This window comes from Arachis hypogaea, chromosome 10 (genome assembly GCF_003086295.3).
Source record: "Arachis hypogaea cultivar Tifrunner chromosome 10, arahy.Tifrunner.gnm2.J5K5, whole genome shotgun sequence".
Taxonomy (NCBI): Eukaryota; Viridiplantae; Streptophyta; class Magnoliopsida; order Fabales; family Fabaceae; genus Arachis; species Arachis hypogaea.
The window spans coordinates 57877648-57897289 of record NC_092045.1 but is presented as its reverse complement, the minus strand read 5'-3'; positions in this window follow the sequence as shown (position 1 = coordinate 57897289).

Below are 19642 nucleotides of genomic sequence, written 5' to 3'. Positions count from 1 at the left end.
TTTCTGAAGAAGTGCATCAAAAAAAGTCAACTGTCTCGGTGTGACATTGTCCGGTGAATAAAAAAATTAAAAATTAAAAAAAAAATTATTTTTGAATTTTTAAATTATATTATTAAATGTTTTTTATTTAAATAATAAAAATAAAATAAAGTCCCATAATATCTAGTAAACAACAGATCTATAAATTTATTATTTTTTTAAATTTTTAAAATAAAAAATATTTTTTCTAATTTTAAAAAATTAAAAAATTCCAAACATATCCAAAAAGCAAATAAATTAAAATTCTAAATTTTTCAAATTAATTTATTCTTAATTATTGAACAAGTGTAGCAAAAAAAAAGTCAACTGTCTAGGTGTAACATTATCTGAGGAATAAAAAAATAAAAAATATTTTTAAAAAATAAAAAATTTAAAAAAATAAATTTTTTTATTTTTGAATTTATAAATTATATTATTAACTATTTTTTATTTAAATAATAGAAATAAAATAAAGTCCAACAATATCTAATAAACAACAGATCTGTAAATTTATTATTTTTTAATTTTTAAACATAAAAAATATTTTTTTCTAATTGTAAAAAAATAAAAAATTCCAAAAATATCAAAAAATAAAAAAATTAAAATTTTAAATTTTTTAAATTAATTTATTCTTAATTCGTGAAAAAGTGCAGCAAAAAAAGTCAATTGTCTGGGTGTAGCATTATCAGGTGAATAAAAAAATAAAAAATATTTTTAAAAAGATAAAAAATTTTAAAAAAGTAATTTTTTTAATTTTGAATTTTTAAATTATATTATTAAATGTTTTTATTTAAATAATAAAAATAAAATAAAGTCCACGAATATCTAGTAAACAACAGATCTATAAATTTATTATATTTTTTAATTTTTAAAATAGAAAATATTTTTTATAATTGTAAAAAATTAAAAAATTCCAAAAATATCCAAAAAATAAAAAAATTAAAATTCTAAATTTTTTAAATTAATTTATTTTTAATTTCTGAAGAAGTACAGCAAAAAAAGTCAACTGTCTCGGTGTGGCATTATCCGGTGAATAAAAAATAAAAATTAAAAAAAAATTATTTTTGAATTTTTAAATTATATTATTAAATGTTTTTTATTTAAATAATAAAAATAACATAAAGTCCAGCAATATCTAGTAAACAACAGATCTATAAATTTATTATTTTTTTAAATTTTTAAAATAAAAAATATTTTTTCTAATTTTAAAAAAATTTAAAAATTCCAAACATATCCAAAAAGCAAATAAATTAAAATTCTAAATTTTTAAATTAATTTACTTTTTATTTTCTGAAGAAGTGCATCAAAAAAAGTCAACTGTCTCGGTGTGACATTGTCCGGTGAATAAAAAAATTAAAAATTAAAAAAAAAATTATTTTTGAATTTTTAAATTATATTATTAAATGTTTTTTATTTAAATAATAAAAATAAAATAAAGTCCCATAATATCTAGTAAACAACAGATCTATAAATTTATTATTTTTTTAAATTTTTAAAATAAAAAATATTTTTTCTAATTTTAAAAAATTAAAAAATTCCAAACATATCCAAAAAGCAAATAAATTAAAATTCTAAATTTTTCAAATTAATTTATTCTTAATTATTGAACAAGTGTAGCAAAAAAAAAGTCAACTGTCTAGGTGTAACATTATCTGAGGAATAAAAAAATAAAAAATATTTTTAAAAAATAAAAAATTTAAAAAAATAAATTTTTTATTTTTGAATTTATAAATTATATTATTAACTATTTTTTATTTAAATAATAGAAATAAAATAAAGTCCAACAATATCTAATAAACAACAGATCTGTAAATTTATTATTTTTTAATTTTTAAACATAAAAAATATTTTTTTCTAATTGTAAAAAAATAAAAAATTCCAAAAATATCAAAAAATAAAAAAATTAAAATTTTAAATTTTTTAAATTAATTTATTCTTAATTCGTGAAAAAGTGCAGCAAAAAAAGTCAATTGTCTGGGTGTAGCATTATCAGGTGAATAAAAAAATAAAAAATATTTTTAAAAAGATAAAAAATTTTAAAAAAGTAATTTTTTTAATTTTGAATTTTTAAATTATATTATTAAATGTTTTTATTTAAATAATAAAAATAAAATAAAGTCCACGAATATCTAGTAAACAACAGATCTATAAATTTATTATATTTTTTAATTTTTAAAATAGAAAATATTTTTTATAATTGTAAAAAATTAAAAAATTCCAAAAATATCCAAAAAATAAAAAAATTAAAATTCTAAATTTTTTAAATTAATTTATTTTTAATTTCTGAAGAAGTACAGCAAAAAAAGTCAACTGTCTCGGTGTGGCATTATCCGGTGAATAAAAAATAAAAATTAAAAAAAAATTATTTTTGAATTTTTAAATTATATTATTAAATGTTTTTTATTTAAATAATAAAAATAACATAAAGTCCAGCAATATCTAGTAAACAACAGATCTATAAATTTATTATTTTTTTAAATTTTTAAAATAAAAAATATTTTTTCTAATTTTAAAAAAATTTAAAAATTCCAAACATATCCAAAAAGCAAATAAATTAAAATTCTAAATTTTTAAATTAATTTACTTTTTATTTTCTGAAGAAGTGCATCAAAAAAAGTCAACTGTCTCGGTGTGACATTGTCCGGTGAATAAAAAAATTAAAAATTAAAAAAAAAATTATTTTTGAATTTTTAAATTATATTATTAAATGTTTTTTATTTAAATAATAAAAATAAAATAAAGTCCCATAATATCTAGTAAACAACAGATCTATAAATTTATTATTTTTTTAAATTTTTAAAATAAAAAATATTTTTTCTAATTTTAAAAAATTAAAAAATTCCAAACATATCCAAAAAGCAAATAAATTAAAATTCTAAATTTTTCAAATTAATTTATTCTTAATTATTGAACAAGTGTAGCAAAAAAAAAGTCAACTGTCTAGGTGTAACATTATCTGAGGAATAAAAAAATAAAAAATATTTTTAAAAAATAAAAAATTTAAAAAAATAAATTTTTTTATTTTTGAATTTATAAATTATATTATTAACTATTTTTTATTTAAATAATAGAAATAAAATAAAGTCCAACAATATCTAATAAACAACAGATCTGTAAATTTATTATTTTTTAATTTTTAAACATAAAAAATATTTTTTTCTAATTGTAAAAAAATAAAAAATTCCAAAAATATCAAAAAATAAAAAAATTAAAATTTTAAATTTTTTAAATTAATTTATTCTTCATTTGTGAACAAGTGCAGCAAAAAAAGTCAATTGTCTGGATGTAGCATTATCCAGTGAATGAAAAAATAAAATATATTTTTAAAAAAATTAAAAAATTTGAAAGAATAAAATTTTTTATTTTTGAATTTTTAAATTATAATATTAAATGTTTTTTATTTAAATAATAAAAATAAAATAAAGTCAAGCAATATCTAATAAACAATAGATCTGTAAATTTATTATTTTTTTATTTTTAAACTAAAAATATATTTTTTCTAAATGTAAAAAATTAAGAAATTCCAAAAATATCCAAAAAATAAAATTTTAAATTTTAAATTTTTTAAATTAATTTATTCTTAAATTGTGAACAAGTGTAGCAAAAAAAGTCAACTGTCTGGGTGTAGCATTATCCAGTGAATAAAAAATAAAAAATATTTTTAAAAATTTAAAATTTTAAAAAAATAAAATTTTTTATTTTTGATTTTTTAATTATATTATTAAATGTCTTTTATTTAAAAAATAAAAATAAAATAAAGTCCAGCAATATCTAGTAAATAATATATCTATAAATTTATTATTTTTTTTAAGTTTTAAAATAAAAAACATTTTTTCTAATTGTAAAAAATTAAAATTCTAAATTTTTTAAATTAATTTATCCCAAATTTCTGAACAAGTGCAGCATAAAAAAGTCAACTGTCTCGGTGTAGCATTATCCGGTGAATAAAAAAATAAAAAATATTTTTAAAAAAATTAAAAATTAAAAAAATTTAATTTTTTATTTTTATATTTTTAAATTATATTATTAAATGTTTTTAAATTAAATAATAAAAATAAAATAAAGTCTAGCAATATCTAATAAACAATAGATTTGTAAATTTATTATTTTTTTAAACTAAAAATATATTTTTTCTAATTGTAAAAAATTAAGAAATTCCAAAAATATCCAAAAAATAAAAAATTAAAATTTTTAAATTTTTAAATTAATTTATTCTTAAATCGTGAACAAGTGCAGCAAAAAAAGTCAATTGTCTCGGTGTAGCATTATTCGGTGAATAAAAAAATAAAAAATATTTTTAAAAGATAAAAAATTTTAAAAAACTAATTTTTTTATTTTTGAATTTATAAATTATATTATTAAATGTTTTTATTTAAATAATAAAAATAAAATAAAGTCCAGCAATATCTAATAAACAATAGATCTTTAAATTTATTATTCTTTTATTTTTAAACTAAAAATATATTTTTTCTTAATGTAAAAAATTAAGAAATTCCAAAAATATCCAAAAAATAAAAATTTAAATTTTAAATTTTTTAAATTAATTTATTCATAATTTGTGAACATGTGCAGCAAAAAAAATCAACTGTCCAGGTGTAGCATTATCCGGTGAATAAAAAAATAAAAAATATTATCCAAAAAATAAAAAATTTCAAATAATAAAATTTTTTATTTTTGAATTTTTAAATTGTATTATTAAATATTTTTTATTTAAATAATAAAAATAAAATAAAGTCCAGCAATATTAAATAAACAACAGATCTGTAAATTAATTTTTTTAATTTTTAAACTTAAAAAAATATTTTTTTCTAGTTGTAAAATATTTAAAAAATCCAAAAATATACAAAAAATAGTAAAATTATAATTTTAAATTTTTTAAATTAATTTATTCTTAATTCGTGAAAAAGTACAGCAAAAAAAGTCAATTGTCTGGGTGTAGCATTATCAGGTGAATAAAAAAATAAAAAATATTTTTAAAAAGATAAAAAATTTTAAAAAAGTAATTTTTTTAATTTTGAATATTTAAATTATATTATTAAATGTTTTTTATTTAAATAATAAAAATAAAATAAAGTCCAACAATATCTAGTAAACAACAGATCTATAAATTTATTATTTTTTTATTTTTAAAATAAAAAATATTTTTTATGATTGTAAAAAATTCAAAAATTCCAAAAATCTCCAAAAAAAAATTAAAATTCTAATTTTTTTAAATTAATCTATTTTTAATTTCTGAAGAAGTGCAGCAAAAAAGTCAACTGTCTCGGTGTGGCATTATCCGGTGAATAAAAAAATTAAAAATTACAAAAAATTTATTTTTGAATTTTTAAATTATATTATTAAATATTTTTTATTTAAATAAAAAAAATAAAAAAAAGTCCAGCAATATCTAGTAAACAACAGATCTATAAATTTATTATTTTTTTAAATTTTTAAAATAAAAAACATTTTTTCTAATTTTAAAAAAATTTAAAAATTCCAAACATATCCAAAAACAAATAAATTAAAATTCTAAAATTTTTAAATTAATTTATTCTTAATTTGTGAACAAGTGTAGCAAAAAAAAAGTCAACTGTCTAGGTGTAACATTATCTGATGAATAAAAAAATAAAAATATTTTTAAAAAATAAAAAATTTTAAAAAATAAATTTCTTATTTTTGAATTTATAAATTATATTATTAACTATTTTTTATTTAAATAATAAAAATAAAATAAAGTCCAACAATATCTAATAAACAACAGATCTGTAAATTTATTATTTTTTTATTTTTAAACTAAAATATATTTTTTCTAAATGTAAAAAATTAAGAAATTCCAAAAATATACAAAAAATAAAATTTAAATTTTTAAATTTTTAAATTAATTTATTCTTAATTTGTGAACATGTGCAGCAAAAAAAATCAACTGTCTGGGTGTAGCATTATCCGGTGAATAAAAAAATAAAAAATATTATCCAAAAAATAAAAAAATTTAAAATAATAAAATTTTTATTTTTGAATTTTTAAATTATGTTATTAAATATTTTTTATTTAAATAATAAAAATAAAATAAAGTCCAGCAATATTTAATAAACAACAGATCTGTAAATTTATTTTTTTAATTTTTAAACTTAAAAAAATATTTTTTTTCTACTTGTAAAATATTAAAAAAATCCAAAAATATACAAAAAATAAAAAAATTATAATCTTAAATTTTTTAAATTAATTTATTCTTAATTCGTGAAAAAGTGCAGCAAAAAAAGTCAATTGTCTGGGTGTAGCATTATCAGGTGAAAAAAAAAATAAAAAATATTTTTAAAAAGATAAAAAATTTTAAAAATGTAATTTTTTTTATTTTGAATTTTTAAATTATATTATTAAATGTTTTTTATTTAAATAATAAAAATAAAATAAAGTCCAGCAATATCTAGTAAACAACAGATCTATAAATTTATTATTTTTTATTTTTAAAATAAAAAATATTTTTTATGATTGTAAAAAATTAAAAAATTCCAAAAATATCCAAAAAATAAAAAAATTCTAATTCTATTTTTTTTAAATTAAGTTATTTTTAATTTCTGAAGAAGTGCATCAAAAAAACTCAACTGTCTCGGTGTGGCATTATGCGGTGAATAAAAAAATTAGAAATTAAAAAAAAATTATTTTTGAATTTTTAAATTATATTATTAAATGTTTTTTATTTAAATAATAAAAATAAAATAAAGTCCAGCAATATCTAGTAAACAACAGATCTATAAATTTATTATTTTTTAAATTTTTAAAATAAAAAATATTTTTTCTAATTTTAAAAATTAAAAAATTCCAAACATATCCAAAAATCAAATAAATTAAAATTCTAAATTTTTTAAATTAATTTATTCTTAATTTGTGAACAAGTGTAGCAAAAAAAGGTAACTGTCTAGGTGTAACATTATCTGATGAATAAAAAAATAAAAAATATTTTTAAAAAATAACAAATTTTAAAAACTAAATTTTTTATTTTTGAATCTATAAATTAAATTATTAACTATTTTTTATTTAAATAATAAAAATAAAATAAAGTCCAACAATATCTAATAAACAATAGATTTGTAAATTTATTATTTTTTAATTTTTAAACTTAAAAAATATTTTTTCTAATTGTAAAAAAATAAAAAATTCCAAAAATATCAAAAAAATTAAAAAATTAAAATTTTACATTTTTTAAATTAATTAATTCTTCATTTGTGAACAAGTGCAGCAAAAAAAGTCAACTGTCTGGGTATAGCATTATCCGGTGAATGAAAAAATAAAAAATATTTTAAAAAAATTAAAAAATTTGAAAAAATAAAATTTTTTATTGTTGAATTTTTAAATTATATTATTAAATGTTTTTTATTTAAATAATAAAAATAAAATAAAGTCCAACAATATCTAATAAACAATAGATCTGTAAATTTATTATTTTTTTATTTTTTAACTAAAAATATATTTTTTTCTAATTGTAAAAAATTAAGAAATTCCAAAAATATTCAAAAAATTAAAAATTAAAATTTTAAATTTTTTAAATTAATTTATTCTTAAATTGTGAACAAGTGCAGCAAAAGAAAGTCAACTGTCTGGGTGTAGCATTATCCAGTGAACAAAAAAATAAAAAATATTTTTAAAAAATTAAAAATTTTAAAAAAATAAATCTTTTTATTTTTTAATTTTTAATTATATTATTAAATGTCTTTTATTTAAATAATAAAAATAAAATAAAGTCCAGCAATATCTAGTAAACAACAGATCTATAAATTTATTATTTTTTTAATTTTTAAAATAAAAAATATTTTTTATAATTGTAAAAAATTAAAAAATTCCAAAAATATCCAAAAAATAAAAATTTTAAATTTTAAATTTTTTAAATTAATTTATTCTTAGTTTGTGAATAAGTGAGGGAAAAAAGGTCAACTGTTTAGGTGTAACATTATCCGGTGAATAAAAAAAATATTTTTAAAAAAATTAAAAATTTTAAAAAACTAAATTTTTTATTTTTGAATTTTTAAATTATATTATTAAATGTTTTTTATTTAAATAATAAAAAAATAAAGTCTAGCAATATCTAGTAAACAACAGATCTGTAAATTTATTATTTTTTTAATATTTAAACTAAAAATTATATTTTTTCTAATTGTAAAAAAATAAAAAATTTGAAAAATATCCAAAAAATAAAAAATTTAAATTTTAAATTTTTTAAATTAATTTATTCTTAATTTGGGAACAAGTGCAACAAAAAAAGTTAACTATCTTGGTGTAGCATTATCCGGTGAATAAAAAAATAAAAAATATTTTAAAAAAATAAATTTTAAAAAACCAAATTTTTTAATTTTGAAATTTTAAATTATATTATTAAATGTTTTTTATTTAAATAATAAAAAAATAAAGTCCAGCAATATCTAGTAAACTACAGATCTGTAAATTTATTATTTTTTTAATTTTTAATATAAATTTTTTTTTTCTAATTGTAAAAAAATAAAAAATTCCAAAAAATATCCAAAAAATAAAAAATTAAAATTTGAAATTTTTTAAATTAATTCATTCTTAATTTGTGAACAAGTGGAGCAAAAAAAAGTCAACTGTTTGAGTGTAGGATTATCCGGTGGATAAAAAGTAAAAAATATTTTTAAAAAATAAAAAATTTAAAAAAACTAAATTTCTTTTTTTTTAATTTTTAAATTATATTATTAAATGTTTTTTATTTAAATAATAAAAAACGTCCAGCAATATCTAGTAAACAACAAATCTGTAAATTTATTATTTTTATATTATTAAATATTTTTTATTTAAATAATAAAAAATAAAGTCCAACAATATCTAGTAAACAACAGCTCTGTAAATTTATTAATTTTTTAATATTTAAAGTAAAAAATTTTTTTTCTAATTGTAAAAAATAAAAAATTTCAAAAATATCCAAAAAAAGTAAAAAAATTAAAATTTTTAAATTTTTAAATTAATTTATTCTTAATTTGTGAACAAGTGCAGCAAAAAAAAGGTCAACTGTTTAGGTGTAGCATTATAAGGTGAATAAAAAAATAAAAAATATTTTTAAAAACTTAAAAATTTTAAAAAACTAAATTTTTTATTTTTGAATTTTAAATTATATCATTAAATGTTTTTTATTTAAATAATAAAAAAATAAAGTCCAACAATATCTAGTAAACAACAGATCTGTAAATTTATTATTTTTTTAATATTTAAACTAAAAAATATATTTTTTTCTAATTGTAAAAAAATAAAAAAATTCAACAATTTCCAAAAAATAAAAATTTTAAATTTTTTAAATTAATTTATTCTTAATTTGTGAACAAGTGCAGCAAAAAAAGTCAACTATCTAGGTGTACCATTATCCTGTGAAAAAAAAATAAAAAATATTTTTAAAAAAATTAAAATTTAAAAAACTAAATTTTTTATTTTTGAATTTTAAATTATATTATTAAATGTTTTTATTTAAATAATAAAAAAATAAAGTCCAACAATATCTAGTATACAATAGATCTGTAAATTTATTATTTTTTTAATATTTAAACTATATAATATATTTTTTTCTAATTGTAAAAAAATAAAAAATTTCAAAAATTATAAATAATTTCAAATTTTAAATTTTTTAAATTAATTTATTCTTAATTTATGAACAAGTGCAACAAAAAAAGTCAACTATCTAGGTGTAGCATTATCCGGTGAATAAAAAAATAAAAAATATTTTTTAAAAAATAAAAAATTTTAAAAAACTAAATTTTTTATTTTTGAATTTTTAAATTATATTATAAAATGTTTTTTATATAAATAAAAAAAATAAAGTCTAGCAATATCTAGTAAACAACAAATATGTAAATTTATTATTTTTTTAATATTTAAACTAAAAAAAATATTTTTTCTAATTGTAAAAAAATAAAAAATTCCAAAAAATCCAAAAAATAAAAAAATCAAAATTTTAATTTTTTTAAATTAATTTATTCTCAATTTCTGAACAAGTGCAGCAAAAAAAAGTCAATTGTCTAGGTGTAGCATTATCCGGTGAATAAAAATATAAAAAATTTTAAAAAATTAAATTTTTTATTTTTTAATTTTTAAATTATATTATTAAATGTTTATTATTTAACTAATAAAAAAGTAAAGTCCAACAATATCTAGTAAACAACAGATCTGTAAATTTATTATTTTTTTAATTTTTAATATAAATTTTTTTTTCTAATTGTAAAAAAATAAAAAATTCCAAAAAATATCCAAAAAATAAAAAAATTAAAATTTGAAATTTTTTAAATTAATTTATTCTTAATTTGTGAACAAGTGGAGCAAAAAAAAGTCAACTATTTGAGTGTAGGATTAACCAGTGAATAAAAAATAAAAAATATTTTTAAAAATAAAAAATTTTAAAAAACTAAATCTCTTATTTTTGAATTTTTAAATTATATTATTAAATGTTTTTATTTAAATAATGAAAAAAGTCCAGCAATATCTAGTAAACAACAAATCTGTAAATTTATTTTTTTTTAAATTTTAGACTAAAATTTTTTTTCTAGTTCTAAAAAAATAAAGAATTCCAAAAATATCCAAAAAAGTATAAAAATTAAAATTTTTAAATTTTTAAATTAATTTATTCTTAATTCGTGAACAAGTGCAGCAAAAAATAGTCAACTGTCTAGGTGTAGCATTATCCGGTGAATAAAAAAATAAAAAATATTTTTAATAAAATTAAAAATTTTAAAAAACTAAATTTTTTATTTTTTATTTTTTAAATTATATTATTAAATTTTTTTTATCAAAAGAATAAAAAAATAAATTCTAGCAATATCTAGTAAATAACAAATCTGTAAATTTATTATTATTTTTAATATTTAAACTAAAAAAATATTTTTTTCTAATTGTAAAAAAATAAAAAATTCCAAAATATAAATAATTTTAAATTTTAAATTTTTTAAATTAATTTATTCTTAATTTATGAACAAGTGCAGCAAAAAAAAGTCAACTATCTAGGTGTAGCATTATCCGGTGAATAAAAAAATAAAAAATTTTAAAAAACTAAATTTTTTATTTTTGAATTTTTAAATTATATTATAAAATGTTTTTATATAAATAATAAAAAAATAAAGTCTAGCAATATCTAGTAAACAACAAATTTGTAAATTTATTATTTTTTTAATATTTAAACTAAAAAAATATTTTTTCTAATTCTAAAAAAATAAAAAATTCCAAAAAATCCAAAAATTAAAAAATCAAAATTTTAAATTTTTTAAATTAATTTATTCTCAATTTGTGAACAAGTGCAGCAAAAAATAGTCAACTGTCTAGGGGTAGCATTATCCGGTGAATAAAAATATAAAAAATATTTTAAAAAAAATTAAAAATTTAAAAAAAATAAATTTTTTATTTTTTAATTTTTAGATTATATTATTAAATGTTTTTTTTAACTACTAAAAAAGTAAAGTCCAACAATATCTAGTAAACAACAGATCTGTAAATTTATTATTTTTTTAATTTTTAATATAAATTTTTTTTTCTAATTGTAAAAAAATAAAAAATTCCAAAAAATATCCAAAAAATAAAAAAATTAAAATTTGAAATTTTTTAAATTAATTTATTCTTAATTTGTGAACAATTGGAGCAAAAAGAAAGTCAACTATTTGAGTGTAGGATTAACCAGTGAATAAAAAATAAAAAATATTTTTAAAAAATAAAAAATTTTAAAAAACTAAATTTCTTATTTTTTAATTTTTAAATTATATTATTAAATGTTTTTATTTAAATAATGAAAAAAGTCCAGCAATATCTAGTAAACAACAAATCTGTAAATTTATTTTTTTTAAATTTTAGACTAAAAATTTTTCTTTTCTAGTTGTAAAAAAATAAAGAATTCCAAAAATATCCAAAAAAGTAAAAAAATTAAAATTTTTAAATTTTTAAATTAATTTATTCTTAATTCGTGAACAAGTGCAGCAAAAAATAGTCAACTGTCTAGGTGTAGCATTATCCGGTGAATAAAAAAATAAAAAATATTTTTAATAAAATTAAAAATTTTAAAAAACTAAATTTTTTATTTTTTATTTTTCGAATTATATTATTAAATTTTTTTTATCTAAAGAATAAAAAAATAAAGTCTAGCAATATCTAGTAAATAACAAATCTGTAAATTTATTATTATTTTTAATATTTAAACTAAAAAAATATTTTTTTCTAATTGTAAAAAAATAAAAAATTCCAAAATATAAATAATTTTAAATTTTAAATTTTTTAAATTAATTTATTCTTAATTTATGAACAAATGCAGCAAAAAAAAGTCAACTATCTAGGTGTAGCATTATCCGGTGAATAAAAAAATAAAAAAATATTTTTTAAAAAATAAAAAATTTTAGAAAACTAAATTTTTTATTTTTGAATTTTTAAATTATATTATAAAATGTTTTTTATACAAATAATAAAAAATAAAGTCTAGCAATATCTAGTAAACAACAAATCTGTAAATTTATTATTTTTTAATATTTAAACTAAAAAAAATAAAAAATTCCAAAAATATCCAAAAAATAAAAAAAATTAAAATTTTAAATTTTTTAAATTAATTTATTCTCAATTTGTGAACAAGTGCAGCAAAAAAGTCAACTGTCTAGGTGTAGCGTTATCCGATGAATAAAAAAATAAAAAATATTTTTTAAAAAATAAAAAATTTTAAAAAACTAATTTTTTTATTTTTTAATTTTTAAATTATACTATTAAATTTTTTTATTTAAATAATAAAAAAAATAAAGTCCAGCAATATCTAGTAAACAATAGATCTGTAAATTTATTATTTTTTAATATTTATACTAAAAAAATATTTTTTTCTAATTGTAAAAAAATAAAAAATTCCAAAAATATTGAAAAAATAAAAAAATTTAAATTTTAAATTTTTTAAATTAATTTATTCTTAATTTGTGAACAAGTTGATGTGCGGAAAACAATCCGACACAAAACTCACCGGCAAGTGTACCGGGTCGCATCAAGTAATAAAACTCATGGGAGTGAGGTCGATCCCACAGGGATTGAAGGATTGAGCAATTTTAGTTCGGTGGTTGATTTAGTCAAGCGAATCAAGTATTGGTTGAGTGATTTTGTATCCAACAGTAAGTGAATAGTAGAAAATGTAAAGGGAGATGGGTGAATTGCAGAAATTAAAGAGAACTGAAAGTAAAAGAGCTGAATCTTAAAGAACAAGAAATTAAATTATTGAAGCTTAAAGTGCAAGAAATGTAAATTGCAGTAACTTAAAGTGCAAGAAATATAAATTTCTCGAATAGAAAAGGGATTTGAGGACTGGGATTTCAGAATTCAAGCAAGGGAAATTAAATTGCAACAATTATCAAAGCAAGAGATGATTTGAATTCTGTCAGATCTCAAACAGAAAAGGAAATTAAATTGCAGCAGGGGTTCACAGAAGAACCAAAAGGAAAATAGGATCTCAGGACTCCAGAGACTAGATACCAAAGTCTAGATCTCAATTGCCTTCCCAGATCCAAACTCACAAAGCAATTAACAAGAAATTAAAGAGGAAGCAGTAAAGGAATTGGGATTCAACTCAATTATGCAGCAGAGAAATCAAAGAGATCTTAAATGGAGATTGAGAAAGAAATTCCTCAATTCTTCACACCCAAGACTCAAATAAAGCTTTGCAGAAAAGAAAACAATAAAACCCAGAGGAAGAGAATTCAATTCTCCTCCCAAAAACTCTCTATCTCAACTACTCGAAAATGCAAAGTGAGCTCTCCTCCGTAAGCACTATGAAAATTCTAAAAGAAAACTCCAAAAGGAAAAGCTCTCCTAAAAACTTCAAATCCTAAGCTATTTATACACTTTTCCAAATGATCATTAAGCATTGATTTGGGCCTTGGCCTTGATGGAATTGGGTTGAATCAGGCCTCTGTTGCTTTCTCTTGGTGTTGGGGAGAAATCAATTCTTGAACCGGGCCATGTAGCTTTCATGTTTGAGCCAACGTTTGAGGCAAACATTGGCTCAAACGTCCCTTGTGAAAATTATGCAGCTAAGCCCATTTGCTGTCATCCACGTTTGGCTCAACGTTTGAGGTCAAACGTGAGCTCAAACGTGGGTCTTCCCAAGCTCCTTTTTGGCCAACGTTTGGCCTAACGTTTGGGGCAAACGTTGGCGCAAACGTGGCTCATCTAAATCATCAATCAGGGGTGCTTTGCCATGCTCTTTCTTGCCAAAATGTAGCCAACGTTTGACCTCACGTTTGAGGCAAACATTGGCTCAAACGTTGCCGTGCCAAGGAGCTCCAATTTCCTTCTTTTTGGTGCCAACGTTTGACCTCACGTTTGAGGCAAACGTTAGCGCAAACGTTGCCTTCCCCTGCTTCTTTTCTTAGCCAACGTTTGGCGCAAACGTTGGCTCTTCCCAGGGTGTTGATTTCAGCCAATGTTTGCCTCAGCGTTTGAGGCAAACGTTGGCGCAGGCGTTGCTTCTCCCAGGGGCTTTCTTCATCTTCTTTTCACGTTTGAGTTAACGTTTTCCTCAAACGTTAGCTCAAACGTACATCTCTCTTTCTAAGCCCCTTCTTGCAACCTCCTTCCAAGCTTTGTTTCACCTATCATCAATCAATCAAAAACATCAAAGCTATGCTTCAAATCATGAGATTGTTTCTCTTCCATAATATATGACAATTATAGCACAAAATCTCATGAGAATGCATCATTTTATACATGATTGATTGAGTCAAAGATAACATGAATTTCAACCCAATTGGCTTACTTATGGCTTAAGAAAGTGCATAAAACTAAATGAAAACAAAGGAAAAAGACTAGTAAAACTAGGCTAAGATGACTTGTCATCACAACACCAAACTTAAAACTTGCTTGTCCCCAAGCAAGAACAGAATTATTGAGAAGAAAGAGTGAAAAAGGAAGAGAATGCTCATGTTAGTAGAGTATTATTGGTAGCTCATGGGGTTTTATGCAGATATGTAATTACTCACTTCTTATTGACTTGTAGGCCTAGAAATTTTTCTCTAAGCATCAAGTAATACACTGTTATGACCTCTCATTATTCTTTTGTCCTTGTTTACTAAAAATTTTCTTTATAAGCTTTAATTCAGTGTCATGTGTAACAAGCTTCTTTTCTTTATTTATGCTTGACACATTATTCACTTTAGACACTTGGCTCACATGCCTTCTTAGAACATTGATGCCTAGCACCTCTTTGGGTTACTAAATGTCTTGTAGCTAGGTTGCTCTTGATAGTGGACTTTTAGTTGATAATCCCGGGTTAGTTAACCCAAGTTACCAAGTGTTGATGCACTCCAAAGAACTTAATAATCCAAGCAGATCCTAGTACAAAGGCACCACAGGCATATATTCTAAGGTTCAAGCTATTAGTGTCTAGCTTTTTTTTCTTTTTTTTCTTTCTTTTGTTCTGTTGCCACTTTTGGCTTTTTCTTTCCTCTTTTTATCTTTCTTTTCACCCAAGGACTTTTATTTCTTTGAGATTCATAGACAGTGAACTACTTTCTACTTAAAAAGAGAACAGTCTATTCCTTTTATTCACTAACAGTGAGTTACCACACAATCACACATACATGCCACCACTTACTATTATTTGACTCCTAGCTAACAATGAACCATTTTACTTCATGTTTCAAATATTTCTTTTATTGAATTGAAAAGATTTGGGGGACAAAGCATGCATTAGTTAAGTGAAAGTGAACACACAAGCACACACTTAGACTAGCTTACACTTAGACTAGCTTACTTATTTCAGGAAAGATAAACATAAAGCAACGATTACTAATTAAAATAACCACTAAAGATGCAGAGACTACTTTAAACAGATAGGATGCATGCTTTTTCTTGTAGTGATGAACAAGGAGCGAGTCCACCTTTCATTTGTCATGCTTTTTCTTTCTTCTTGCATTTGCTTGGGGGATGGTGTCCTCTGTGTCCAAGTCTGTTGTCTGTTGACCCTTCCAGAACCCAGCTTTATTCATTGTTTCTTCTACTCGATCTTCAAGGCTCATAGCCTTGCTTACTTCTATTTCACTTTTCTTCTTGAAGAATTCATCAAAAGTTGGAAATGCTGGATCCATGTTGTGCAGATGTTCTCCAATATAATTCAATTTAATTTGGCTATTTATGTTGTAATTGGCTTGGACTTCATATCTTGCATCTTGAAGGGCTGTGAATTCCTTGAGATCCCTCATATTTTCAGCTTGAATTTGTGCCAACTTCCCAAATGATTCGTGAGATTGAAAAGCATGCTCCTCTTGCATCACAAAGAATTTTGATTCAAACTCACTTTGTTGGTTCATCATTTTCAGCTGCCATTCCTCTTGCTCTTGTTGGTGCTTCATGTATTGTAGATGGTACTCCTCTTGCCTTTCTTGAATTCTTGTGTACTGTTGTAATAACCTTCCAATTGCTTCCTGCATCTGAGTCATGTTCAGATTGTCATGTGGTTGGACGTGTTGCGGTTCCTCTTCCTCTTGTGACTCTTCTTCCTCTATTGGTTCATCTCTTTGCCTTCTTCTTTGTGGTCTTCGGCTCTGCTGTGCTTCAGTAACAATCATCATTCTTTCAATGGTTATGGGCAAGCCCGGGTTCAACCATGTTGGGTTTTCATCCTCCATTGGCACTTTGGCTTTCATGCATAAATGCATAATGGTACTTGGGTAGTGTAGCCAACCTTTGGCCAAATTCTTCTCTGCAATCCTTTGAATATCATTTGCAATGATCTCATGAACCTTCACTTCTCCTCCCATTATTATACAATATAACATGATAGCTCTCTTCTTATTGACCTCCGAGTTGTTCACTGTGCCTAAGATTGATCTCTTCAATAGCTCATACCAACCTTTTGCTTCAGGGGTGAGATCTCCTCTTCTCAAGTACTTGTACTTGTTTTTAGTAGTTCCTACCCACTCCGTGTTGACCACACAAATTTCACTAGCAATCTCATCATAGTCTTGCTCTTCATTTAGCCTTTGATGGTATCCTGGCTCATCAAAATGGGCTGCCCTCAGCTTCAATACTTTCATGATAGATTTTGGGCTAAAATCTACTTCAGTCCCCCACACATAACTCTTGTAAGTCGGAGCTTGATTCATCTCGATCCTTGGGGTATTAGCATAGAATTCCCATATGATATTGCATTGATCCTGGTGATTGGTGAAATGAGCTCTTCCCACCTCCTCTTTCTAATCTTGGCTTTCATTTCTTGGCACTCTTCGTTCGGTAATAGAAGTGGAACTTCCGGATATATCTTTTTATCTCTCATCCATCCCCATTGTGTTTGATGATACCATGTTCTGAATTTCCACTGATCAAATTCAGGGATGCTTTCTTCAACCATGGGTTCCTTTCCTCTCCTTCGTTTGGTTCTTGAGGAAGAAGCCATACTTGATCTTTTTGAGGTTAAGGTTGTGTGTGGAAGGTTCAGGGTTTTGGTATACTTTTGGAAGAAGAGATTTGTGAGTTTGAGATTATATGATGAGAAATGATGAAGAGAATGGAGTTTGAATGGTTAGACTGCAAGGGGTGTATGACTTCTTTGTTCATGTGCATGGTTTGAGGGTGGTGCTTTATAATAACTTATTTGAACAATGGAGGGTTGGGATGCAATTGGACATCTTACAAATCAACAGTGTGCATGCAAAGTTGAATAAGGACAAAGCTTGCCTCCTTAATGGTTTTCAACATCTCTTTCCAAGGGTGTGCAGAATTACCCCTTGAAGCATGTGATGCATCTTTGTCTTCATTCTATGCCCCCTCCTTGTCTTGTCCCTTTCATTGAATATTCCTTTGACCACCTAACCATCATCACAAGACAACAATTATAACTATGTTTAAGTACTGGCAAGAGAGCTTCAAAAAAAATTATATATATGTAACTATCATTCCTTATGCTCAATTAACCGTGATTTCTTTATGCATGGCCAAGGATGACACTAAACTTAGTGTTTGGTCATATGGTCCAAAATATCACTTCCTCAAACCATTGTTCTTTGAAGTTCCTTCTTTAATTTTGGTTAATTCTTCATAAGGATTGCTTTATTAAATTTCCTTCTAACAATTATAATCATTGTTAGACCTCCATGATATTCAAAACTTAAAAGACCATTGACTTTCATGACTTGTTCCCGCCATTTGTTTAGTTTGCCCCGTGAGTACACCAAACTTAGAATTCAATCATATACCCTCCAATGTCATGAATAATTGTCAATTTTGTCCAAAAAGGTCTAAAATCATATTGGTGCAACAAGTATTATTTATATTGAAATATTAAAGACAAGAAAATTAAATCATGGGTTGCCTCCCATGGAGCGCTCATTTATTGTCACTAGCTTGACATTGAACCCTTCTTTTATGGTGGTTGATGACTGTAGTGCCTCAGCTTGTCCCCTCTGACTGTGAGCTTCTTCTTTGTCCCTTGGTGCTCAATTTCCACATGCTCAAGAGAGAGTACTTGGTTAATAGTGTAATGATCCTCAGTTCCCAGCTGCTGATATATTAGTTGCACCTTGTCGCCTTTGGAAAATCCTTCAGTTGGAATTTTTTTATTCTTCCACCCTTTATGAGCCTTCTTCTTGTTTTTCTTCCTTTTTCTTGTTAACCTTTCTTCCTTGACAGCAGCTTTGGTTGTGGTACCTTCCTTCTTGTTTATCATCCTAATTCCTTTTTGAATTCCTTCTCCTCTTTGCATATGATCATTTTTCTGCTCCCATGTGTTGTTAGTAGTTTGCCTTGGAAAACAGTCACTGACTACCTTGCTTCCCTCTTCACTAATTTGTGGTTCTGGAAACACTTTCAGGATGATGCTTTCCTCGTGCATCCTGAGAGTTAATTCTCCTTGCTCTACGTCTATGATAGCCCTAGCAGTGGCCAAGAAAGGTCTCCCAAGTATGATGGAATCACTTTCATTCGTATCTAAATCTAAAACCACAAAGTCTGCAGGATATATGAATTTGTCCACCTTGACTAGAAGGTTTTCAATCACACCCCTGGGATGTACTATTGACTGATCCACCAATTCTAATGACATCTGTATTGGTTTCACCTTCTCTATGCCAAGCTTTTTCACCAAAGAGGATGGAATCAGATTTATGCTTGCTCCTAAATCACACATCCCCTTGTCGATAAATAGAATTCCAATGGTGCAAGGTAAGAAAAAACTGCCTGGATCTTCCAACTTGGGAGGGAGTCCTTTTCTGATGAGTGCACTGCATCTTCAGTGAGAAGTACAGTCTCCTTCTCCAGCCAGCTTCTTTTCTTGTTGATGAGTTCCTTCAAGAACTTGGCATATAAGGGCATCTGTTCCAATGCCTCAGCCAGGGGAATGTTGATTTCCAGCTTCTTGAAGGTTTCCAGGAATTTGCGGAAGTGTTGATCTTTGGTTTCTTTGTTGAACCTCTGTGGATATGGCAGTGGAGGAATGAAGTCTTTCTCCTTTTTCTGTGCTTCTTCCTCACCCTCATGTATATTGATTGGCTGGTCTTCTTTTCTTTTGGGGTTCTCTGTGTTCTTGTTTGGCACCATATTTTGATCATTGGCTTCCTCTGTATCTGTTGGCTTTTTGCTGCTCTCCACTTGTTTCCTTGTAGTGTCATTGTTGCTCATCAATGTTCTCCCACTTCTTAATTGTATTGCCTTA